Below are 27,102 nucleotides of genomic sequence, written 5' to 3' on the forward strand. Positions count from 1 at the left end.
CTGCTTCCTAGAGACCACCTTATACTATGGAAGGGGAAAGCCCACATTTAGTGAATAGCCCTTTCTTAAACAAAAAACAAGCAATTCTTATAGAATCATGTAAGGAAGTTTTTTTTTTTTTTTAATTTTTTTTTTTTTAACGTTTATTTATTTTTGAGACAGAGAGAGACACAGCATGAACGGGGGAGGGGTAGAGAGAGAGTCGGAAGCTCCAGGCTCTGAGCCATCAGCCCAGATCCCTACGCAGGGCTCGAACTCGCGGACCGCGAGATCGTGACCTGAGCTGAAGTCTGATGCTTAACCGACTGAGCCACCCAGGCGCCCCAGGAAGTTTTAAAAAGAATGTCAGTGTATGAGTCCAACTCCAAGAGGATCTGATTTAGTTCATCTAGGGTGGCTATAGTGTTTGTTTTGTTAGTTTTAAAGTTTCCACATATCTCTCAATATGCGGCTAAGGTTGAGAACCATAAGACTAGGAATTTGCGAGGTGCAGAGAAGATGTGGAGACAAGAGAATAACAGGTTCCTCTGTTTGACTATGAGGTCAAGACTATATATCAAGACAAAGTAATGAGGAAGCTACATAAATAAGCAAATGAGCATGTATATGCACCTGTATGTCTTTGTAGGGGTTAACTATGATATCAGAGGAGAAAATATGGAACTTGGAAGCAGAAGACCAGTATTTAAGTCCCAGATTTATCATTTTTCAGTTCTAGAATTTCTAGTTGCTTGTTTTTCATAAGTACATATTCTTTCATATAGACAATCTGTTATTTAAGTGTATTAATTTTACTTATTTTAAAATTACAGTTTGAATTCTCTACAGTCTCTGACCCTTCCCTAACCTTTACTGAGTTTGTAGTCTTTCATGGAGTTGGTACTATTCTAACACTTGGACATTGTTAATTGTGCATTCCTTATGCAGCTGAGATTGCCTGAAACACTATGGGTCTGCTTATATAGCACATATTATGGGAAGTATAGAAACATATGTTAAAGTTTGGTTGGAGCCACTGATAGAATATCCAATGGACATTATAACCTGTCAGATGGAGAACTTGGGAGCTTGTTTTCTTTGGACTTCTCTTCCCAGCTTTCACCACTTCATTATATGGAACACAGTTTTCTCCTGCATAATTTATGGTCCTCCAAAAGTTTACCTTCTTATTTTTAGGATGGCTATACTTTATTCTTTTAATATTTTATGTATCTTTTTCTATAATGTATGTGATTGATATAAGAATAAAGCAGGTTCGCCGGGACGGCTCAGTCAGTTAAGCATCTGACTTCGGCTCACGTCATGATCTCATAGTTCATGGGTTCGAGCCCCACATCAGGCTCTGCTGACAGCTCAGAGCCTGGAGTCTGCTTCAGATTCTGTGTCTCCCTCTCTCTCTGGCCCTCCTCTGTTTGCACTCTGTCTCTCAAAAATTAATAAATGTTAAAAAAAATTTTTTAAAAAAGATAAGAATAAAGCACCCAATATCTCCATTTATCCTGATATCAGAAGTCCTGGCAGTGTGATCTTCGGTGAGTCTCTAAGTCTCTCTGAGTCTCATTATCTCTAAAATGGGGATAATAATTCAGACTGTTAGGAAGAATAAATAAAATAATGAAGAATACTTTGTGAATGAATGCTAGTTTTTATATTATTAATAGGAAGGATTAAAGGACCAGAGGCATCATAGATGATAAGAGTGAGAGAGTAAGTTAATTGAAACAGTAGGAGTTTGTGGTTGAAGGGAAGGATAATAAGGATCAAGATTTGCAACTTTAGGTATTCACAATGTGTTGAGGCAATGTATACAAATGGGCTCTGGCATTCCTTTTTCATTGCTCTCTGCTTTCTCTTATTACTATATGATGTGGGGACTAACCCTTTTACTCACATTCTAAATCAGAAGACACTTTTTTTCCCCCCACATTACAGTTGACCCTTGAACAATGGGTTTGAAGTATTTGGGTCCACTTATATGAGAATTTTTTACAGTACTGTAAATGTATTTTATCTTTTAATTTTCTTTTCTCTGTCTTAATTTATTGTAAGAATACACTGTATAATACATATAATATACAAAATATATGTTCATCAACTGTTTATTGGTAAAGGCTATTAGTAGTTAAGTTTGGGGGAAGTCAAAAGTTATATGTAGATTTTGACTGTGTGGGGCGTCAGTGCCCCCAAACCTTGCATTTTTCAAGGATCAATTGTATAATTATGAAATATTTGTAGATTCTTACTTTAAGGACAAATTCCTGAAGGAGAGAAGGACATTTCAATTAAGTCCTAAAGGTAGTGAAGCAATAAAAAGATCAATTGTGGTTGAAAAGCCCTTTCATGGGGCGCCTGGGTGGTTCAGTCGGTTAAGCGGCCAACTTCGGCTCAGGTCATGATCTCGCGGTCCGTGAGTTCGAGCCCCGCGTCGGGCTCTGTGCTGACAGCTCGGAGCCTGGAGCCTGTTTCAAATTCTGTGTCTCCCTCTCTCTGACCCTCCCCCGTTCATGCTCTGTCTCTCTCTGTCTCAAAAATAAATAAACGTTAAAAAAAGAAAAGAAAAGAAAAGAAAAGCCCTTTCAGGTATACACACTAAGATTTAATGGAAAAGTTAATAAAGTTTCAAGGAACGGATAAAAAATCTGAAAAGGAGGAAGGGGATATTGAATAGATTAGTGACAAGCATTTGGATAATCTTTTGTCTCTTTCTGAATGAAGGAAATGAAAAATAATAAAACAGGAGTAATAACAATGATGGCAGATTCGTTTTGAAAACTTATTTAACAAATATGATCACACTGGGATGATTTTAAGTTGAGAGAAGTTTATGGTTTCAGTTTACTACTGAAAAGAAAGCAGTGGGAGTCTGCCTTTTCACTAAAGCATTTTCACAAAAGATAATAGAAATGATTGGTATTTGATGCCATTCTGGAATTAAAAGAATAAATAGCATTAAGCAGTCAAGTAGCTCTTCCATTCTCCCTTTTTATACATGTCTAAGACCCTGTGTGGATTTGTCTAGTATTATAAATTGACACAAGTAACAGGGATTTGTCTAGCATTAGAAATTGACACAAGTAATGGAATTGTCAGTACATATGTGAGGGGGAACAAGTTCCATAAATTTCATTCTTTTATTTAATAGGGCTTTTCTTGCATAAGGCATGTAAAGAAAAGTCTTTGTTGCAGAGATGTATGAGGGCTCCATGGGAACTGAAAACAAGGCTGCATTTGATCATATAGTTAAACACCACTATTATTTCCTATTTTGATTTAAGTAGGACTAGCTTTTCTTTCTTTCTTTCTTTCTTTCTTTCTTTCTTTCTTTCTTTTTTTTTTTTTTTTTTTTTTTTTTTTTGGTTCTGTGTATTACAGATGTTTTAACAAATGAAATAAAATTGAATGCCATGTGGAAAAATCAGTTATCCAGGAAATAATTTTTAAGCTGTATTTGTGCCCTCATTAGCAGAATTTTCTGTTATCTAATCTTAATAGGAAAAATTATGTTTCATATATTAAACAATCAGATGTCTCTTAAACATTTGCCCCCTTTTAACTCGAGGTCTTTGTTAGTTCCTTTAATGTAACTGTGACATCTTATCTTTTATTATTTGTTCATTTATTCATTCACCTCAAATATTTATCTACCTATGAATATTTACCTAGTTCATAACCAAAATTTTAAATAATTATCCCCTAATTTCTTCTTGATTTGTGTAATTATGAACTTGAAATTAAATCCTTATATATTTTGTATGTTAGAAAAATGACTAATATTAGGTGGTTATACTACTTCATTGATCAATGAGGTGATGAAGAGAGATACTCAGAAAGATTGATGATTTAAAAAAAAAAACTTTTTTTAATTTTATTGATTTTTTTTTTTTTGAGAGAGAGAGAGAGAGAGAGAGAGAGACCAAGCACATGAGTGGAGGAGGGGCAGAGAGAGCAGGAGAGAGAGAATCCCAAGCAGGCTCCATGCTGTCAGCACAGAGTCTGATGTGGGGCTCAAACTCACAAACTGTGAGATCATGATGTGAGACGAAGTCAAGAGCTGGAGGCTTAGCTGACTGAGCCACCCAGGCGCCCCAGGTTGATGATTTTTGATGAGTTTTAGCATTCAAATTGGTTTTAAAACCAGAATTATTTTGAGATTGTCATTTTGAAATGCATATAACACATAACATTTATTCATTGATTTATATAAGTGATAACAAATATTCTTGTTCACAGACAGTTAAGATATTTATTTACAATACCCATTTTATATTACCTAGAGATGATTTGATGGTTTTAAAATAGAAAAAAATTCAAATACAAATAAAAGTAGAAAGTTGAAGAAAAATGTTCAATAATGATTAGACTCTATAAGTATTAAAATATCTACTATAGGAGTTTAATTTTAACTGAGTTTTCATAAAAGCTCTCCCAACATAATGGATATTTTCTTGAATTGCAAAGATGCCTGGTCTTTAATACTTTTTTTGTTTTACTTTTATAGTCATGATAGATGCATTAACAGCTATATATGCTATAGCTTGACAGAGTTGCCTTCTAACTAAGCTATTGTCATCATTCTTGGTTAACTAGCTTGAATATATGAATTTACCCCAATTAGGATATAATTAGGCTAATCCTGATTTGGGTTGACAAAGAGCCTTGCAGGTATTCTAAAGACAAAATTAATTTTCAAGTGTTCAATATATTTCTTATTAGTTCATAACAGTATAAAAAGTTACATAGCATTTTTAAAAAGCATAATACACAAAAGCTTCAAAATAAAAGTAGATGTTCATGACATTTATTTTCTGTTTACCAGATTAGGACACCTTTTCCTAATCTTTAGCATTTAATAACATTTAAAAAAATATACTAAAGGAAAAAAAAAATCCAAGCATGAATGACTGTGATAAATTCTATCATCTAATGAAATAAAGTGTATTAAAGATGACTGATGGTGTCCTTTTTCCCAAATCTGCTCAACACAAAATGTGTAGGATGGACAAGAATGTGGTTTGTGGGAGCCAATGTAGAAAATGCTTGAATGGTTAAAAATCAACCAGTAATTAACGAAGTGTACATTAACAGTATAATACTTAGTGAATATTTACAGGAGACTTACATATGCCTGACACTGCTCTAAGTACTTGGAACTTAGCAAGAGACAGCTATATATTGTTCTTAGCTCATGGTAACATACAACCAAATTATTTTATTTCCCTATGGACCAGCTAACAACAGGGAGTGAGTTTGTGGCTCAATAAAAGGCTTAAATTGGTGCTAGAGTTGTCTCCAGATATAAAGAACTTCCTCTGGAACTAGTAGAGCTAATTAGACTGCCCTTCACTAAACTGTTAGAAGAGGGTCAGTCACTGCATTGGTTGTTGGATGAGATGCCCTTTTCAACTCCAACGCTCCATGATTCTTTTACACTGAAGAGTTGTAGGGAGAGTACTGATCAAATTCCAAACAGGAATAAAAATACTTTCAGAAGCTTTCATTTATGCATTCAGTGAATATTTACTCAGTGCTAACTATATATCAGACACTGTTTTAACGCTTGGGGATCTAGCTTTTACAATAGGTATGGTGGGTTTTGGAATGTAAATCTTCCCTTTGATTTCTGTGGTTTCAAAGAACCACATTTTGCCATCAAAATATGCCTAATTATAGAATCTAAAAAAAAAAAAAAGAAATCCAGAAAGAATTAGACAACAAACATAATGAGACAGATAATATGACTCTTTCGATAACCTTTTTTGTTTAAATTGAATTTCATAAGGACTTGTTGTTTCTGGCACTTAGGACAAGATTGACCTTTTCCTCCCATCCATTTATAATTACTAACTGCCTAGTAGTGCACTACTAGGTATTTATCCAAAGGATATGAAAATGCTGATTTGAAGGGGAACATGCACCCGAATATTTATAGCAATATTGACAATAGCCAAATTATGGAAAGAACCCAAATGTCCACCAATTGATGAATGGATAAAGAAGATGTATACACACACACACACACACACACACACACACACACACACACACTGGAATATTACTCAACAATCAAAAAGAATGAACTCTTGACATTTACAGCAATGTAGACGGAACTAGAGTGTATTATATTAAGAGACAAATACATGATTTCACTCATGTGGGATTTAAGAAATACAACAGATGAACATAGGAGAAGGGAAGGCAAAATAAGAAAACAGAGATGGAGACAAACCATAAGAGAATCATAAATATAGAGAACAAGCTGAGGGTTGATGGAGGGAGGGTGAGCAGGGGGGATAGGCAAGATGGGTGTTGGGCATTGAGGAGGGCACTCTTTGGGATGAGCACTGGGTGTTATATGAGAGTAGTGAATCACTAGGTTTTACTCTTGAAACCAATATTACACTGTATATTAACTACTTGAATTTAAATAAAAATAAAATTACTATGCTACAATAATAATGGATATCATCCATTGAGCATTTACTATGTGCAAATCACCCTGCTAGATTATTTCCATGTATGTAATTTATTCTTCACAGCAATATTGTGATATGATGCAGGTAGTATAAGTCATAGTAGTGTCTCTTTTACTGAAGAGGAAACGGGCATGGAGAGGCTTACTAACTTACCTAAGGTGAAGTGTCGTAGACTCTAAGTCTAAAGTTCTCTTGGCCAGCAAAAGAGTGGATGCTGGATTAAAGCAAGAGATGGCTAATGTCTGGGAAAAGACAAGAGCCTCAAATAAGGGTCCTTGCCCCATATTTATTCAGATCAGAAGGCTTACAAACGTGATGAGTGTGTACAAAGAGACAAACTAGGAACATTAACTTGGGATGTGAGGGAAAAGAGGGGGGTTTGAAAATACACAGTATTTGGGGTTTGGGTCAATATAGAACAAAATCCAGGAGCTGGGCAGATGGGTAGATGGTTGTTAACAGCAGACAGGAGGCTCCATGCCTGTTGATCTTTGCCAGCCTAGGGGATGAGACAGACAGGGGGAATAACCTCAGGGTTAACAAGGCACCTTTTCTTTTGTTAACCGTCTCCGCTCTGGGATGCTTTGCCTGCAGCGCAGGGGTCCATAGTCTAATTCACCAATTTACCTAACCTGGCCCTATCCTCCTGTGAAAGCAACTTTTCTGCTATAGTACTAAATTGGGGGTGCTTTCACCCTGAACATCTAATCTTGTTTATTTCATATACGTATGTATTTGGCACCTTTGCACCATTTCTATTTCAGGACTTTGTCTCTCCCTCTCTAGTTTGGGGGCTCTGCACCCTCTCTCTAGTTTGGGTGCCTTTGCAACTCCTTATTCCTGGCGCCTTTGTGCCTCCCTATTCTCGGGGTGTCTTTGCATCCCCCTATTCTTGGAGTGCCAACCTGGTTTACCCAAACTGAGGTGTGAGCATTTTATGGCTTTGTATTTCTTTATGCCTTGTTAACCCATTGGTATAAGCCCAGGGGATTCCCAAGCTTATCCCCCACAGTGAAGCAGCTAGTAAGAGATGATACAAAAAAACTGTTAAAAAAAAAAAAAAAAAGCTGTGTATTGTGCTTATTTTCTATTTGGTATTATTAACCACGTACTATGTAACCTTTCTAGATAAGAGAATCTGTATGCCTTGCACACTGATTCTCATTTGTTATTCTGCAATTTTAATAAATGACAAAAAGAAGTAGATATAATAAGATAGAAGAAGTAAATGGTAGAAGTTCAGAAATGTTTCAACAACACTAGCCTGGCTATTCTTTCTGATTTTCCTTCATAGACTCCTCTTCCTATTGAAATTGGAGGTATTTCTTAGCATTCGGTGTAGCAGCTCTACCATGTTCTTCTCCCTTGCAACATAATCCCTGAGTGGCCTTGTTCCTGATATGGATTCTTTTCACTAGTCTAAAGTTTTTTTAAATCTCAAGTCTGCAAAGTTTCCAATACAGCCACTTTCCTTTGTGCCATCCAAATCGGTCTAGGTATCCAACAATCTAAGTACATTTGGAGTTTGAATTGTATTTTAAACTTGTAATCATTTTTATCTGTAAAATTAGTATTTACAACCAGAGATGACATTTAGCTAATTCTCTAATTTTAATAAAATCTACATAATCTTTATATTTATTGGTTAGTTTGAGCTATCTCAGTGAGGTCATAATAAACTCATAATTAATAAGATAAAACTAACCCCCTATGTCAACATAGATTGCAATTTATGTGAATATGTTTTCTAACAAATATAGTTCCCTAAAACATAGTTTTAATCTCAAGTTTATAAACCAATATTTGGATTCATTTTTGAACAATTTCAATATTACAGAATTTTGTTTCCCATTTAATAAAACTTTTTTTTTTTTTTTTTTTTGAGGGAGAGAGAGAGAGAGAGAGAGCATGAGCAGGGGAGGAGCAGAGAGAGAGAGACACACATACGGAATCTGAAGCAGGCTCCAGGCTCTGAGCTGTCCGCACAGAGCCTGACACGGGGCTCGAACTCAAGAACCATGAGATCATGACCTGAGATGAAGTCGCATACTTAACTGACTGAGCCACCCAGGCGCCCCCTGTTTTGTTTTGTTTTTTTTGTTTGTTTGTTTTTTTGCCATTTTTAAGAAACATCTAAATGAAAACCTCAAATAGTGACGGCACAAATAAGTATCAATTAGTATTTTATGACAACTCATGTAAACCTCTTTTATCTGATTAACAACATATAAAAATGGTTTGTTGTGAGACTTATGTTCTTTATGATAATAGATTTCCATTTGAACTTCTAACTAAAATGCTAATATTCACAGCTTCTGACTCCCTTTAAAATTTTTAGTCAAGGTGCATCAAAGAATTTGTAGATGAGGCTTATGACTATCTTTTGCTCAATGGAGTCAAGCGGAGGAATAGTGAATATCACATTATTTATTGGCTGTAAATGAAAACTAGGAATCAATAGAAAGGATTAAATCATGAGTTGTTATACAACTCACATATGCATTCGTTCATTCATTCATTCATTCTGTTTTTTATTTGACAAACATTTAAAAAGTATATGCATAAGGCTAGTTGGGATAGAATATCTTACATTAGATACAGCCCTTGTCAAGGAATTTAGGCTCATAAGTATGTCTTCAGTATGAAGATCATGTTCACTAGAGTTTTCCACATCAAACAATAGGATCTTGGACCCTATAGTTCATGAAAAGGTCTTGTTAAAATCTGTTAAAACGTACTAAGTATATTAAATGATTAGACCACCTAGATGTATGCACGTTATGCAGAGTTTCCTTTGAAACTAACAGTGTTATAATAGCGCTCCAGTTAATTTCACACAACTACTCTGAATAGTCATTAAAAAGTATTAGAACTCTCCAGCCCTGCAGCAGTGGGTGACACCTCTCCAGTAATAGCTCACAGGGAGGAGGAACCATTGCTCTGGTGCTGCGGTCCCACTGCCCGCTTGATGGCTGCAGACCACAGTGGCCCGGAGTGCTTCTACTGCCTGGGCAAGAGGCAGGGGATGTGGGTCGGAGCCCTTCCACGTGGGGAACTCTGTCCTCCCCTCCAGGCCTACGCCCACATGCTCACAGTCAAGGAATGGAACCACTGCAAGTACTGCTTTGCCAGGAAAAAAAGGATTGTTCAAATGTGGAAGATGCAAGCAGGCATTTTACTGCAACAGGGAGTGTCCGAAAGACACTGTTAGAAAGACGATTGGCTTATGCACAAGATGGAATGTTCTTGCATGGGTTGTTTTTCGGGGGGCGGGGGTTGGACTGGAATCCCTCAGAGATGGTAAGGCTAACTGCAAGGATTCCGGCCAAACAGAAGATCCACCCAGAAAAAACACCTTCAGAGAAATTGTTGGCTGTGAAGGAGTTTGAATCACATCTGGATAAATCAGACAATGAGTAGAAGGACTTAATTCAGGTAACATTGCTGCTCTTCGTCACTTTCCCTCCAAGCACCTCCAGTTCCCTGGCAGTGATAACTTGGTGGTACTCTTTGCACAGTTTCACTGTAATGGCTTTACAACTGAAGAGGCAGAGCTTTCTCATTTGGGATATTTCCCCGGGCAATATTTCCTGAGGTTGCACTGATGAATCATAGTTGTTGCCCCACTGTCGTTGTGACCTACCTGGGAGAGGAGATTTGTATCAGCTATGTTGACCTCCTGTACCCAACAGAAGACAGGAATGACCCGTGAAGAGAGTCTTACTACTTTACCTGTCAGTGCCAGGAGTATACCACCAAAGACAAGGATAAGGCCAAATTGGAAATCCAGAAGCTCAGCCATTCCCCCAAAGGCAGAAATAATCTCTGACACGATCAGATATGCATGCAACGTCCTGGAGGAGTTCTGGGGGGCCAAGCACTACAAATGCCCTCGCGAGCTGCTGAATATCTGTGAGCTCAGCCAGGAGAAGATGAGCTCCGTGTTTGAGGACAGCAATGTGTACATATGGCACATGATGTACCCAGCCATGGGTGTCTGCTTGTATATGCAGGACTGGGAAGGAGCCCTGTGATATGGACAGGAAATCGTTAAACCCTCCAGCAAGCATTCTCCTCTGTATTCCATGGCTTCCATGTGGTTGAAGCTGGGAAGGCCATACAGGGGCCGGGAAACAAAGCTGCTGGAGAGAAAGCAGTGAAGAAGGCCATTGCAATAAGGGAAGAAGCTCTGGCAAAGATCATTTGTACATTAATGATATCAAACAAGAAGTTGAAACTATGCTGTTAGTTTTCATTTAATGCTAGTGCAGAAACCTTCAACGATTTGAATATTTCAAATCATACACCTCATTCTCTCATTTCTGCAAAATCATTGGAACGAAAACACTTGCTCTTAAACCTTACATGTGGCTTACCTGGAAGTTGGTCTTAATCTTTAATCTTAATACCAAAATAAATTCTGAATGTTTTTTGTCCCCTAAGAGGTATGGCATGGTTTCATGTATTATCATACACTTTGGACAGAGCAAGTTTAAAAAATGAGATTATTTTTTCCTTCATGCCTGAATGATGAAAGAGAATAGAAAAGATAATGGTAAAAAAAATATCTAAAATGCAACATTGTTCCCTGGTTTTTTTAATTAATAGATCTTATTTTTAGAGCAGCTCTAGATTAACAGAAAAATTATGCAGAATGTACAGAGTTCTCACATACCATCTTTTCCTACCGTACCCTCCTTACAGTTTATCCAGTTATTAACCTCTTGCTTTAGTGTAGCACATTTGTTATCATCAAGGAACTGATAATGATGCATTATTATCAACTAAGGTCCACAGTTTATTAGGGTTCACTCCTTGTGGTGCACAGTTCTAAGTGTTTTCACAAATGGGTAACACCGTGTCTGCCCTTACAGTGTCGTACGGAATCCTTTCACTGCCGCCCAAATCTGGTGTTCCTTCTTTAATCACTCCCTCTTTTCCTTGCTCTCTCTGAACGCTTGGAGGTCACTGATTTTTTACTCTCTATTGTTTAGCCTTTTCAGGAATGTTATATAGCTGGAATCATACACTGCAGCATTTACATACTGGCTTATTTCCTCAGCAATACGCATTTAATGTTCCTGCATGTCTTTCCATGGCTTGATAGCTCATTTCTTCTTATCACTGGGTAAAATTCCATTGTATGGATGTACCACAATTTCTACATTGCCCTATTAAAGGACATCTTGATTCCTTCCAACTTTTGGCAATTATGAATAAAGCTGCTATTAACATTTGTATGTAGGTTTTTGAGTGGACATAAAATTTCAACTCATTTAGGTAATTATCTTGGAGTACCACTGCTGAATCATATGGTAAGACTATGGTTAGCTAGCTTTGTAAAAAACTGTTAAACTGTTTTCCAAAGTGGTTGTACCATTTTGCATTCCATCAGCCATGAATGAGAGTTCCTGTTGCTCTACACTCTTAGTGTTTCACATTTAGCCATTTTAATAGGTATGCAGAAGTCTCATTTTTTAAATTTGCAATTCCCGAGTGATATTTGATGTTGTGCATCTTTTCATAAGCTTATTTGTCATCTATATATCTTATTTGGGAGATGTATGTTTAGATACTTTGCCTACTTTTTAATTGGTTGTTTTCTTATTGTTGGGTTTTAAGAGTTCTTGGTGTATTTTGTATACAATTCTTTTATCGGATTTGTGTTTTGTAAATATTTTCTGTGGCTTTTCATTTCTTAACAGTGTATTTTGCAGAGCAGATGCTTTTAATTTTAACGAAGTCTAAATTACCAATGCTTTCTTTCATGGATCATATTTTTGGAGTTGTGTCTAAAAAAAGTCTTCACCCTAGGTTTCCTACTATATTATTTTACAGAAGTTTTGTAATTTTGTATTTTACTATTAGGTCTATAAGAGATTTTGAGTTAATTTTTGTATAGGGTGTAAGACCCATGTCTAGATTTATTTATTTTTTGCATGTATATGTCCAGTAGATCCAGTGCAATTTATTGAAAAGAGTGTCCTGTGTATATTTTATTGTTTTTGTTCCTTTGTCTAAGATGAGCTGACTATATTTATGAGGTCTATTTCTGGGATCCCTATTTTATTTCATTAATCTATTTGTCTATTCTTTTACAAAGACCACACTATTTTGATAACTATAGCTTAATAGTAAGTCATGTGGTGTTAATTCTTTTATTGTTCTTCAACTTCAGAATTGTGCTGGCTATTCTGATTCTTTTGCCTCCCATTTAAACTGTAGAATCAGTTTGTCTATATCACAAAATAACTTGCTGGGATATTGATTGAGATTTCATTGAATCTATAGATCAAGTTGGGAAGAATTGATAACTTGATGATATTGAATCTTCCTACCCTTGAACCTTGAATATCTCTCCATTTATTTACACCTTTTTAAATTTTTGTCACCAGAGTCTTAGTTTTCCTCATGTAGATTTTAGGTTGATTCTAATGTAAATGGTGTTATGCCTCTAATTCCAAATTTTGGTTATTCATTTCTGGTACATAGGAAAGAAATTATATTAACCTTATCTTGCAACCTTCTATAATCATTTATTAGTCTTAGTTCCAATTTTTTTTGTTAATTCTTTCAGATCTTGTTCATAAGTAATCATGCCACTTGTGAACAAAGGCAGTTTTATTTCTTCTTATCCAAACTGTGTGCTTTGTTTCCTTTATGTTTTATTGTGTTAGCTGAGACCCCCAATATGATGTTGGAATGTTCCAACAGGAGTGGTGAGAAGGACGTAGTTACTTTTTAAAAAGAAAACATTTCATTATTTCATGAATGTGATGGCAGAACGAGGCAATTTAGCATCAGATTAGATTAAAATATGAAATGTAATCAGGTAGAGAAGTCTCTTGTAGAAAAATTTTACAGAGAAAACCAATTTAAATATTCTTTGCAGACAGTAATTCCTGATTTATATAATGGATCAAAATGAGATTTTTTTTTTCTGTTCTATTTAAGTCAGTGTCCATAAACCACATAAATCAATTGAATGGGGAAACCTCTCTTATTTCAAGTACAAGGAAGGCCTCCAAAGGAATAAAAAAAAATCCATGAACACCCTTCCCCCCCCAACACACACACACGGGAACATATAAAACATGTAAAATGTTTTCCTACTTCTGAATTTAGTTTGATAAAAAGTAATTTAAAAAAATCAAACATTTAGTGAATATTATGGAAAGAAATGGAGAAAGGAGAGCCAAACTAAAGGGAAAAGAAAAAAATACTTCTTGAGCCTAGTTACGGACTACCCAGATACCATGGCTGTATTAATATTTTTTTAATGAAAAAACAGAAGATATGAAGAAGTAGTAAAAACGACATATCAACCTGTTTACAAGATGAATGCAGACACACATTTATTTTGACACTGAGGTTGCAATCAGGTATTAGACACAATTTAATGGGAGAGACAATTACAGTGACATATCAAATCACAACAGGGGAGGCATACATACAGAGCAACAGAGGAACAAAGGGAAAAGATAATAGATATCTGGAAGATCACACACACACACACACACACACACACACACACACACACACAACATGAAGCTCCATATAAAAGACAAAAGCCTACAGCCAGCAGAAACACAGACATGATTCACACACCACTGTCCCATTTTAAGGTGGAAATCCTACTATAATTTTGTTACATAGGTGTTTTAGATTTTACATGATTCTTCCATTTGGAAGCATGGATGATCTTGCAATATTAATTTTTCACACACAAAAAAGCAGAAGTTAAGCCCTCTGGAGAAAGTTCAGTTAAAAAAAAAAAAAAAAGACATTTTAAATGGAGTAACATCACCATCTTGTGGTGTTTCAGAATATTGACTCTGCTTTTTAATGACATTTTGAGTTTATGTAGTTCTACGTAAAATATAGCTAACTTGATTATTTGTGAAAATAATCTAGATTATATATGACATTACCAGACTCAGAACAAGAACAAAGAAGTGATCCATCTACATACATTTGTAATTAACTTTCCATGAATTTATTACCTACAGATTTCTTTTTTTGTATTACAGTTCCTCTGTTACTTTCTTGCACTCTACGAAGTAATAAAAAATGGGGACCTCTGCCCCCTGCCCAATGCTTATTTTGCTAAAATCCCTTCCCTCAGGGGACTGAGACCCTTTCGGTTATCTACAATGTGGAATAAAATCTCTAAAAATGCATGCTTAGGAATGTTAATATATACTCGGTTCTATATTTGACGTTTTTTGCTTCCTGGCTTGGTTCTTTAGCATATAAGGTTTCATTATTTGTCAATTTAGGATTTAGTAGCATTCCCTGAACTGGCTCTGATGTGCCCAAACTGTGTAACTAGAACATAAAAGTCAGGATTATGAGAGATAGCTCCCATTCGTCAGATGCTTACAGTCTTGCTGCGGATGTAGACCTACACACAAGAACCACATGAACAAAACAAAACAAAACAACAAAACAAAACAAAACAACAAAACAAGGTTACATAGAAGTTATCTTGAAATGCCATATCACGTTTTGCAGTTCTTTCCCTCCAGCTTTTGCCTCAGTCATTAAATTGATCTGATAAACTCATTAGGGAAGGATTTACAAGGCCCTTACCATTTTCATAATACTTGGTGCCATGAAAGATATAGTAGAAGGTGCAGGAAAAAAAGATTCAAGGCATTTATAATCTAGTTGGGGTGACTAACAAAATGTCTTAGAGAATGTAAATGCTTGCAGCTATAACATAATACACGAAAGTTATGTATGGAAAAAATGGGAGTTTTGGGTTTTTTCAGGCTCCTCATTCATACTTTAAATATATTCTAAAATATAAACATAAAGGGTGACTGGGTGGCTCATTCAGTTAAGCCTCCAACTTCAGCTCAGGTCATGATCTCACCATTTGTGAGTTTGAGCCCCACGTTGGGCTCTGTGCTGACTACTCAGAGCCTGGAGCCTGCTTCGGATTCTGTGTCTCTCCCTCTCTCTCTCTGCCCCTCCTCCACTTATGCTCTGTCTCTTTCTCTCAAAAATAAATAAACATTAAAAAAATAATAGATAAAATATAAAGATAAGATCAAGAAAAGTCAGAAATGACTGAAGAAAAAAAAAATCATAACACCACTCCATTAACCCAAGTATTTAGTATTTTGGTGTACAAAAGTCTTTTTTCCCACTTCAGAATCCTTAAAAACTATTGTGTAGGAGAATCTGTAGCTGAAGAGCTTAAGATCATATGTTGAAATTAAGACAGGACAGTGAAGGTCTTTACTTTTTTTCTTTTCTTTTTTTTTTTTTTTTAAAAAATCGAATTAGAAAATACTTAGAAATGAATCTGACAAAAGGCTCAAGTTTTTCTTGAAGAAAACTTCAAAATAAGCAGAGGAACATAAAAGACGCTTGCTTAAGCTCTTGATTAAGTTCTGGGGCGCAAAGTCATAATACTATAAAGCAGTAAATTCTCCTCAAATTAATCTATAAATAGAAGGCAATTGCCATTGAAATTCCAGCTTTCCAAAGTGGCTCTAAAGTTAATTTTAATAACTAAATATTAAATAAAAGTTAACATTTTTTTCTGAAAAAAAAAAAAAAAAAAAGGAAGTGGGCAAAGCCACACTATACAATTGAAACTAAAATTGCCTGATGTTGGAAGATAAAGACAGATCAGTGAGGCTAGAAAATCCAGAAACAGGTTAAGTTATGTAGTATAAGAATTCTGTAATATTCCAGATCAGTAAGGAAAGGAAAGAGTGAATTTGACATCCTTTTTGGTAATAATTGACCCAACATTAAAAAGTAATTTACATTCTTACTCTGTTCCAAGTACCATCCAATTTCTAGATGGATCAAAGTTTTAGCTATTAAAAATTGAAATAATAAAATTACTGAAAAAATAAATGAATAATTATATAACCTTACAATGGTAGACTTTTCTAAATGTGACCTTAAAGATAGAAACCAGCAAGCAAAATTTGGTTGGTTTTATGAACTTAATATTAGTTGAGTAAATAAATGTTAAAAAAATCTGTGAACTTTTTGGGAAGAGAAATGAACGGTGACAAATTACAACACATATAGGAGGCCAGCTTATTCTAATGTCTGTCATACAAGAGATCTCTTCTCTGCCCCAAAGAGGCAGGCCAGAAGCTACACATGGAGACACCCTGCAAAAGCCCCCCCATGAAATTGACAGAGGAAGCCTGAACTCAGATAGTTGCCTTATATAGAAATGACAGCTGCTGTCTAAAGTAGCCTTAAGGGAAGGACTGTTTGTTTGTTAATGTTGTAATTCCTTTTACTTATTCCTGTCTTCAGTAAAGTTAAGAGGCAGAACCTGGTTTCGGCTGTGATAAAGAGAATTAAGCAAAACCTTTATCCACGCTTATAAAATGAGAGGAGTAACCCCATTTGAACCTCTCCAGAAAAGCATATGAAATTGGTATGGGGCACCACAGTTTTCAAAGCAGCTCTGATGTACGGCCACACCGAGAACCACAGCGTTAGAGGCTGGTGTGAGAGGGGTGGCGGCAGCGGGTCTGAGGTGATTCCACAGGCACCTAATTGTTGGCAGCACAGCCAGCTGTGTGCAGGGGTCCTTGGCTAGGAGGATAACCACAGTCCAGACTCGAGAAGGAGCATGAGCTAGACGCTGACAAGAGAGTGGAGATGGTACGCTTCCTGGAGGGTACTCCTAGGAGGGGACCTGTGACCTTGCCTTTATGATCATGGTCTTTCAGGTTACATAACAATTCTTGTAAAGAATTGTCTACGGAGAGATGTATCTAAGCTCTGGGAGTCTGAAGTCACATGATATCAGAACGATGCATTGACTACAGTTGATAGCGATTAAAGCTACTGCCCTATTTGTGATGTATGCATGAGTTAGAAAGATAGGAAAATCTGAGAACCTTTCCAGATAAAAGGATAGTAAAGAGATATAACAATGAAACATTGTATGAGATAATGGAGTGGAAACCAAGTTACCATAAAGGCTACCATTGAGACAATTGATGAAATTTGAATATGGAAGGTGGAGTCTATAATAGTGTTTGTATTAATGTTAAATGTCTTGATTTTGATAATTGCCATCCAGTTCTGGAAGAGAATGGCCTTACTTTTAGGACAGAAACATGCAAGGATTCAGAAGTAAAGATGCATAATGTCTCCAACTTACACTCAAGTGGTTTTAAGTAAAAGGCACATATAAAATATATATACAGAGGAAAAAAAAACACATGGGGCAAAATGTGGCAATCGACGAATTTGGATAATCGGTATACAGGAATTCGTTTTCCTATTCTTTTAACTTTTCTGTAAGTTTGAAATTATGTTTTAAAAGTTATCAAAGCAAAAAATAAATAAATAAATAAAAAGTTGCCAAAGAAAAACTCAACATGAAAAGAGTCCCAAAGAAGAGAATACAAAGAGTTTGATACAGGAGAAAGTTGGTAGGGCTGGAATGTGTTGAAGGATTGTAGGACAGCAAACAATGAGGAAGAGAGGAGGGAATAGAAGTAGGGGTCAAATTGTGCAGTTTTCACAGGCCCTGGTAAGGAGTTTGAATTTAATTCTAATAGCAAGTCACTATAAATTTCTAAGCAGGGCAGTTACTTCCAGGGAATGATTCTGCTTGGAGCTGCTTTAGGCTGCATGTCAGCCTCTGGATAACTCAATCGTGGTGTCTACAGAAAGGAGGAAAGGAATAGCTAGGCCTCTTGAACCTCTTGGCAGGAGGAGAAGGATGGAGGTAAAACACCCCACAGGGAGCCTATGGGACAGCCAGAACAATAATGGCCATTGCCCAGACCTTGTCATGCCTTGACTGCCCAGCATACCACAGAGCCTGACACCCCCACTGCCAGCCTTCCTTTCACTCTTCCAGTTCTAGAAACGTTCCAGTCACATTACAAGTGATCCCACACCCAACACCAAGAGCAACAGCAAAAGCCCACACTTAAATGCTCTCTAAAGGGAGACAACCTCTCTAGTTTCTCTATTCTGTTCCAGGTCCAGCATCTTTGGGTGATATTTATTTCTCCAAGTCAGGTTTGAACATGGCTCTTCTTGACCCTGCAATTGAAAGCTAAATGACAAATTACATATTGGAAGGGAAGTGGAAAGTTGTTCAGAAACTTGCATACAGGGGCTCCTCCTCCCCCAGCAGGAATGGCTGTGCCTGAACCCATAGTCACGGGGACCCTCTTCCAGCAGCAGCAGCAGCAGCCCGCTGCTCACCAGTGATCTGGTGATGGTCACTGGCATTGTCAGACAACCTTCAGCTTTGTTGGCATTTATAGTCAACCTGTTTCATGCTCAAATCCTTTCTATTTATACTCCGTATCCAAAACTTATTATCGTGATTGCCTTTTAAGACTGTAGAGAGTCAGGATCCCTCCCTGGGGGACAGGGACCTGTGGTGTGTCCGGCAGTATATGGAGCTGATTTCTTTCCTTTTTTCAAACAAATATTTATTTACTTTTGAGAGAGAGAGAGAGAGAGTGCGAGCACAGGAGGGGCAGAGAGAGGATCCCAAGCAGGCTCCCAGCTGTCAGCGCAGAGTCCCACGTGGGGCTTGAACTCTTGAACTCACAAACTGTGAGATCATGACTGAAAGAGCGGACCTAGACCGTCCGACTCCATTTTGTTCTGTGTCCTCCATCTTGAGTGACGATGTCCCCGACATGGCCCCCTTTCCGGGAAAACCGCAGAAAGAAATTCCTGCTCAAACCTCAGACCATGCCTCCTCCCCTTGAGTAACTTCCTGCTCACCCGTTCAAACTTCCTGTTCAAACCATGCCCGGCAACCTGCGCAAGGGGACTCTGACCCTTCCCCAGCCAATCGGCTAAGGCCACGACCATCACCCCCCAACTGCCCCTAGATCCCTATAAAACCTTTGTGCTTTTGAAACATGCTCTCTCTCTCTGGCGTCTTACCACTGCGTCGGTGCAGGTAGGGGATTGAGCTCAAGCTAGCTCGAATAAAGGCTCTTTGCTTTTGCATCGGACTCGGCTCACTGGTGGTCTTTGGGGATCAGGAATTCTGGGCATAACAATGACCTGAACCAAAATCAAGAATTGGACCTGTAACTGGCTGAGCCATCCAGGTGCCCCTGCGGAGCTGATTTCTGCAGACCTCTCTTTGTGATGACCAGAGAATGCAGACTGTATGGCTTTTAGTTCTAATCTCTGATTTGTATGTTTTCCCAGTAAATCTAGTTTTTTAAATCTTTACACATGACACTGGAATTTGTCCTTATTCAACTTTAACTACAATAAAAAAATGCCTTTGTTTTTTAGAACTGAAGTTGCAATGAAGTTGCATTTTGGTGAGAGGCACTACATCTGGTGGATAGGTATATAAGGATTCCCCTGCTTTGTTAGTGGGCCGATTTCTTCCATGGACAGACTGATTTCTTTTCAGGTTCTGACTGCCAGGACTATCTCCCTGGTCTGTCGGCATCCCTGGCAGCTCCTGAGGGTGGCACAGATGAGAGCATTCCTCTTTGGAGGTATAAAGACCTCTGTATGTTTTGTTGCCCAGCATAGGGTCCCCTTCTTGTAACTGGACCAAAGTGAGTTCACTCCTTGATGAGTCAGAAACTGCACCAGGATGAGCTGTTGCACTGAGAAAACTTTTATTTGAAGCAAATAAATTGATCGTGGAGAATTGCTTCCAAAGCTGTGACTCCCGAGAGAGGGTGAATGGCTTCCTTTTGTTTAGGTTTAGGAAGAATATTTAGATGGAGAAGCCTTGTCACCCTATGTAGAGGCGGGCATAACGTCACGCATGCACCTTAAGGAAGCATGCCTGTGCACACATTGTATGTTATATAAATGAGGCTGAGGCTCCTCCTTGGGTGGAGATTTCAGTTTTATATTGAGGTAAGGAGATTGTGGGTCATTCCAGACGTCACTCCATGGTCCATCTGTGCAGGTGTGAGTCAGGTTTAGCTCAAAGGGTGTGTAAGACAAAGCTAGTGGCTATAAGCAGGTGGGCATTAAAGGCCAGGTCTTGGGAACTAGCTGGTGACATTCGGATCACAGAACCTGAGATCTCAAGGAAGCAAATCCCAGGGAGATATATTTGGGTATAATTGCACATCTTAGTCTTTCTTCCAGCTGTAGAGATGGGCACATGATGCTAAAAACCAGGGCTGTCAGACTCCTCAGAACTCCTCTCAAGAGGTTTTAGGGAAGATCTTCTTACACAGCTGGAGCTGTTAGGCTAGTAGGTTATGAGGTTTGGGGTGCTTGGGGACCTCCATGCCTGGCGCATGGGAAAAGTCTGAGGGACAGTATTTGTGCACTTCATCTAGCTGTGCCTCAAGCCAGTATTACCTGAGTGACCTAAATAAATAAAAACCTTTTATTGCTTAAGCAATATTCTATTCTTTGCAGGCAAGAATCCTGCCTAATTACACCAGGGCATCACTGCTTTAGCCAAACACTTTGTTGGCAAGTTTAGAGGCGACTGGGACTTGATTTAGAAGTCAAATAATCACAAGACATTCTTGGCTGGGTTTGGATTTTTCCTGGCAGTTAAAGTCCTTTAGCATGCTTTCAGTTTGCTGGGGGGTAAGATACTGAGAGCCTCATTAGCTTATAACAAATGTCAGAAATCTTGTTGAATCATGATCCTAGAATCTGGACTCTACCTTTGAAATTTCTATCTTTTAGCAGCACAAAACAGGCTACTCCCCAAGCTCTAAGGCCTCAGTTGAATACTATTATTTTTGTCCCTGACTTTAAAACAGTAGACAGGAGGGGGAAATGTGTAGACTGCATTCAGCAAATGCATTTATATTTTTTATTAAAAATGAAAAAGGAGGATTTTTCCCTTGCACCATTTAAAAATCACTATCAGAAAAAAATTAATTGAAAAGTTGGAGATTATTAAATAGTATTTTCAGTATATCTACATTGTTTTTGCTATTCGTGCTAAAAACTAAAATTATATATTTGAAAGGTTTTTAATTTTTTTTCCTTTTTTCTGGTGACTTTATTTTTTTATTTTTATTTAAATTTTAGCTAATTAACATACAGTGCAATATTGATGTGAGGGCAATACAGTGATTCATAATTTACATACAATACTTGATGCTCATCACAAGTGCCCTCTTTAATACCTATCACCCATCTAGCCCATCCCCCACCCACCTCCCTCCATCTACCCTCAGTTTGTTCTCTATCCTAAAGGGTCTCTTGTGGTTTGTTTCCCTCTCTCTGTTTTTTACTCCCTTCCTATATGTTCATCTGTTATATTTCTGAAATTCCAAATATGGGTGATATGGTATTTGTTTTTCTCTGATTGACTTATTTTACTTAGAATAATATATTCTAGCTCCATCCATGTTGTTGCAAATGGCAAGATTTCATTCTTTTCTTTTTGATGACTAACATCCTACACACACACACACACACACACACACACACACACACACACACACTATCTTTTTTATCCATTCATCAGTCAAAGGACATTTGGGCTTTCTCCATAATTTGGCTGTTGATAATGCTGCTATCAACATTGGGGTGCATGCACTCCTTTGAATCTGTATTATTCTATCCTTTGTGTAAATAGTGGAATTTCTGGATTGTAGGGTAGTTCTATTTTTAGTTTTTTGAGGAACCAGTTCGCATTCCACCAACGGTGCAAGAAGGTTCCCCTTTCTCTACATCTTCACCTATACCTGTTGTTTCCTGTGTTGAGGTGGAATCTCGTTGTGGTTTTGATTTCTATTTCCCTAATGAGTGATGTTGAGCATCTTTTTATATGTCTGTTAGTCATCTGGATGGCTTTTCTTTGGAAAAGTGTCTACTCCTGTCTTCTGTCCATTTCTTAACTGGGTTATTTGTTTTGGGTGTTGAGTTTGATAAGTTCTTTATAGAGTTTTGATACTAACCCTTTTTGGGTACATCATTTGCAAATATCTTTTCTCAATCCATTGGTTGCCTTTTAGTTTGGTTGACTGTTTCCTTCTCTGTGCAGAAGCTTTTTATATCTATGAAGTCCCAATAGTTCATTTTGCTTTTTATTCCCTTGCCTCCGGCAATGTGTCTGGTAAGCTTGATATGGCAGAGGTCAAAGAGGTTGCCGCCTGTTTTTTATCCTGTAGGATTTTAATGGATTCCAATCTTACATTTAGGTCTTTCAACCATTTTGAATTTATTTTTGTGTATGGTGTAAGAAAGTGGTCTAGTTTCATTTTTCTGCATGTTGCCGTCCAATTTTCCCAGTACCATTTGTTGAACGGACTGACCTTTTTCCTTTGGATGTTCTTTCATGCTTTGTTGAAGATTAGTTGACCATATAGTTGTGGGTCCATTTCTGGGTTTTCTATTCTGTTCCATTGTTCTATGTATCTGTTTTTGTGCCAGCAACGTACTGTCTTGATGACTATAGCTTTCTTTGTAATATAGCTTGAAATCTGGAATCATGATGCTTCCAGTTTTGTTTTTCTTTTTCAGAACTGCTTTCGCTATTCGGGGTCTTTTGTGGTTCCATAAAAATTTTAGAATTGTTTGTTGTAGGTGTGCAAAAAATTCTGGTGGTATTTTGAGAGGGATTGCGTTAAATGTGTAGATTGTTTTGGGTTGTATAGACATTTTAACAATGTTTGCTTTTCCAATCCATGAGCATGGAATGTTTTTCCATTTGTTTGTATCTTCAATTTCCTTCATAAGCTTTCTAAAGTTTTCAGAGTATAGATCTTTTACCTCTTTAGTTAGATTTATTCCTAAATATCTTGTTGTTTTTGGTGCAATTGTAAATGGGATCAATTCCTTGATTTCTTTTTCTGCTACTTTCTTATTGGCCTTTATAAATGCAACAGATTTCTGCACATTGATTTTATATACTAAGACTTTGGTGAATTCATGTATTAGTTCTAGCAATTTTTTTGGTGGAGGCTTTTAGGCTCTCTACATAGTGTATCATGTTGTCTGCAAATACTGAAAATTTGACTTATTTCTTGCCAATTTGGATGCCTTTTATTTCTTCTTGTTGTCTTGCTGAGGTTAAGATTTCCAGTACTATGTTAAATAGTAATGGTGAGAGTGGACATCTTTGTCTTGTTCCTGACCATAGGGGAAATGCTCTCAGTTTTTCCACATTGAGGATGATATTAGCTGTGGGTCTTTCATATATGACCTTTATGATGTTGAGATATGTTCCATCTAACAGCACAGAGTCTGACTCAGGGTTCAATCTCACGAACTCTAAGATCACGACCTGAGCCAAAATCAAGAGTCAGATGCTTAACCACCTGAGCCACCCAAGAGCCCTATTATCCTTTCTTTTATTAACGTGGTGTATCATATTGATTGATTTGCAATATTGAGCCAACCCTGCAACCCAGGAATAAATCCCATTTGATCATGGTGAATAATTCTTTTTATGTACTGTTGAACTAAAATTGCTGGTATTTTTTTCAATTTTTATTTATTTATTTTGGGAGAGAGAGAGAGAGAGAAAGAGTGCACACATGTGAATGGTGGAAGAACAGAGAGAGAGGGAGAGAGAGAGTCTCAAGCAGGCTCCACACTATCAGCACAGAGCCTGATGTAGGGGTCAATTTCATGAACTGTAAGATCATAGCCTGAGTTGAACTCAAGAGTTGGACACTTAACCAACTGAGCCACCCAGGAGCCTCTCAATTTGCTAGTAATTTATTGAGAATTTTTGCATCCATGTTCATCAGGGATATTGGCCTATATTTATCCTTTTCAGTGGGATCTTTGTCTGGTTTTGTAATCAAGGTAATGCTGACTTCGTAGAATGAGCTTGGAAGTTTTCCTTCCATTTCTATTTTTTGGAGCAGTTTCAGAAGAATATATATTAAGTTTTCTTTAAATGTCTGATAGAATTCCCCTGGGAAGCCATCTGGCCAGGACTTTTGTTTGTTGGAAGATTTTTGATTACTGATTCAATTTCTTGGCTAGTAATAGGTCTTGTCACAATTTCTATTTCTTCCTGTTTCAGTTTTAGTAGTTTACGTGTTTTTAGGAGTTTATCCATTTCTTCCAGATTGCCCAGTTTATTGACATTAATTTTTCATAGTATTCTCGTATGAAATACAAATATCACTGTGGTGTTGGTTGTGATCTCTCCTCTTTCATTGATGATCTTATCTACTTGGGTCCTTTCTTTTTTCTTTTTGATAAATCTGGCTAAGGTTTATCAATTTTACTAATTCTTTCAAAGAATCAGCTCTTAGTTTCATTGATCTGTTCTACTTTGTTTGTTGTTTTGTTTGTTTTTATATTGCTTATTTCTGCTCTAATCTTTATTATTTCTTAAAAAATTTTTAATGTTAATGTTAATTTTATTTATTTTTGAGTAAGAGAGAAAGACAGAGAGTAAGCAGGGGAGGGGCAGAGAGAGAGAGGGAGACACAGAATCTGAAGCAGGCTCCAGACTCTAAGCTGTCAACACAGAGCTCAATGTAGGCTTGAACTCACAGACTCACAGGCAAGATCATGACCTGAGCCGAAGTCAGATGCCCAATCGACTGAACCACTCAGGTGCCTCTCTAATCTTTATTATTCCCCTTCTTATTTCCCTTCTTCTGCTGGCTTTGGGCTTTACTTGCCCTTTACTCATCCTTTTCTACCTCCTTTAGGTGTAAAGTTAGGTTGAGTACTTCAGACCTTTCTTGCTTCTTGAGATAGGCTTGTTTTGCAATATACTTCCCTCTTAGGACTGTCTTTGCTGCATCCCAAAGTTTTGGACTATTGTGTTTTCATTTTCATTTGCTTCCATGTATTTTTAAATTTCATCTTTAATATCCTGGTTAACCCATTCATTTTTTAGTAGGATGTTCTTTAACCTCCATGTATTTGAGGGCTTTCCAATTTTTTTTTGTCTCGTGGTTGACTTCAAGTTTCATGGCACTTTGATCCAAAAATATGCATGGTATGATCTTGATCTTTTTGTACTTGTTGAGGACTCATTTATGACTCAGTATGGGATCTGTTCTGGAGAACGTTCCATGTGCATTCAAGAAGAATGTGTATTCTTCTCCTTTAGCATGAAATGTTCTGAATGTATCTGTTAAGTCCATCCAATCCAGTCTGCCATTCAGAGCCATTGTTTCCTGTTGACTTTATGCTTAGATGATCTGTCCCCTGCTGTAAGTGGGTGTTGAAGTCCCTACTATTATTGTATTATTATCAATAACTTTCTTTGGTTGTAATTCATTGATTTATATATTTGGATTCTTTCAAGTTGGAGGCATAAATATTTACAATTGTTAGATCTTCTTGATGTATAGACCCCTTAATTATAATATAATGCCCTTCTTCATCTCTTGTTACAGTCTTTGGGTTAAAATCTAGTTTGTCTGATATAAGTATGGCTACTCTGGCTTTCTTTGGATGTCCATTAGCAAAATAGAGGGTTCTCTATCTTCTCAGTTTCAATCTTCAGGTGTCTTTAGGTCTAAAATGAGTCTCTTGTAAGCAGCATATAGATGGATCTTGTTATTTTTTAATGCATTCTGATATTGTGTCTTTTGATTGGAGCATTTGGTCTACTTATATTCAGATTGATTGTTGAGAGATATGACTTTAGTGACATTGTGTGTGGGGTGTTCTTTGGTTCTTTCTAGTCTTTGTTGCTTTTTGTCTTTTTGTTTTGTTTTGTTTTTCACTCAAGGACTTCTCTTTAAAGTTTATTGCAAAGGTGGTTTAGTGATCACAAACTCCTTTAGTTTTTGTTTGTTTGGGAAATTTTATCTCTCTTTCAATTCTGAATGACAGCCTTGTCAGAATTATTTACTTGTCAGAATTATTTACTGCATATTTTTCCCATTAAGCACGTTGAATATATACTGCCACTCCTTTCTGGCCTGCCATGTTTCTGGGGACAGATCAGCTGTGAACCTGATCTGTCTTCCCTTGTAGGTTAAGGACTTTGTTTTCTCTTGCTGCTTTCATGATTCTTTCTTTGTCTGTGTATTTTGTGAATTTGAATGTAATATGACTTGGTGATGGTAGACTTTTGTTGAATTTAATGAGAGTTCTCTGTGCTTCTTGGATTTTGATGTCTATGTCCTTCCTTAGAGAATTTTCCTGCTATAATTTTTTAAATAAACCATCAGCCCCTTTTTCTCTCTCTTCATCTTCTGGGACTCCTATGATATGAAGATTAATAAGTTGCTTGTGATCCTTTACCTTTCTTTCCCTCTTCTTTTCAGCTTCATTATTTTCCAGAATTTTATATTCTGTATCACTAATTCACACCTCTGATTTGTCCATCCTCTTTTTATGGCCTGCATTTGGGTTTGCTTCTCAGTTATAGGATTTTTAATTTCAACTCGACTTGGTTTTATTCTTTTATCTCTGCAGAAAGGAATTCTCTAGTGTTTTCTATACATTGTTCAAGTCCAGCTAGTATCCTCATACTCGTTCTAAATTCTAGTTCAGATATCTTACTTATATCTGCATTGATGAAGTCCCTGGCTGTGAGATCTACTTCCTGTTCTTTCTTTTGGGGTAAATTCCTCCATCTCATCATTTTGTCCAGAAAAGAAGAGAAGAAAGAAAGAAAGAATAAAAAACAAACAAACAAAGAAAAAGCAAAAATACCCCCCAAAAAACTAGATCCTGGATGTGTTTTGGTCTGCTTGCTAAAAGAATCTAGATCCAAAAA

At 37.1% G+C, this 27,102-nt stretch overlaps 1 long non-coding RNA gene and 1 pseudogene across 4 annotated transcripts in view; both read left to right on the forward strand.

Annotated features, from left to right (window-relative positions):
* LOC109267382 (uncharacterized) overlaps window positions 1-27,102 on the forward strand; it is a 53,510-nt gene that overhangs the window by 7,608 nt on the left and 18,800 nt on the right. Inside the window, exon 3 of one of the 4 annotated variants that reach the window (XR_002080080.2) lies at window positions 7,768-8,318. The exons of the other annotated variants lie outside the window; for them this stretch is intronic. This is a non-coding gene — a long non-coding RNA (uncharacterized LOC109267382). Of the gene's footprint in view, window positions 1-7,767; window positions 8,319-27,102 lie in introns of those variants that run through there. 4 annotated transcript variants of the gene reach the window in all.
* On the forward strand, window positions 8,584-10,915 carry LOC109267381 (N-lysine methyltransferase SMYD2-like; annotated as a pseudogene).

The sequence above is a fragment of the Panthera pardus genome, unplaced genomic scaffold (assembly GCF_024362965.1).
Source record: "Panthera pardus isolate Hobbes unplaced genomic scaffold, ASM2436296v1 HiC_scaffold_12, whole genome shotgun sequence".
In the NCBI taxonomy this organism is placed as follows: Eukaryota; Metazoa; Chordata; class Mammalia; order Carnivora; family Felidae; genus Panthera; species Panthera pardus.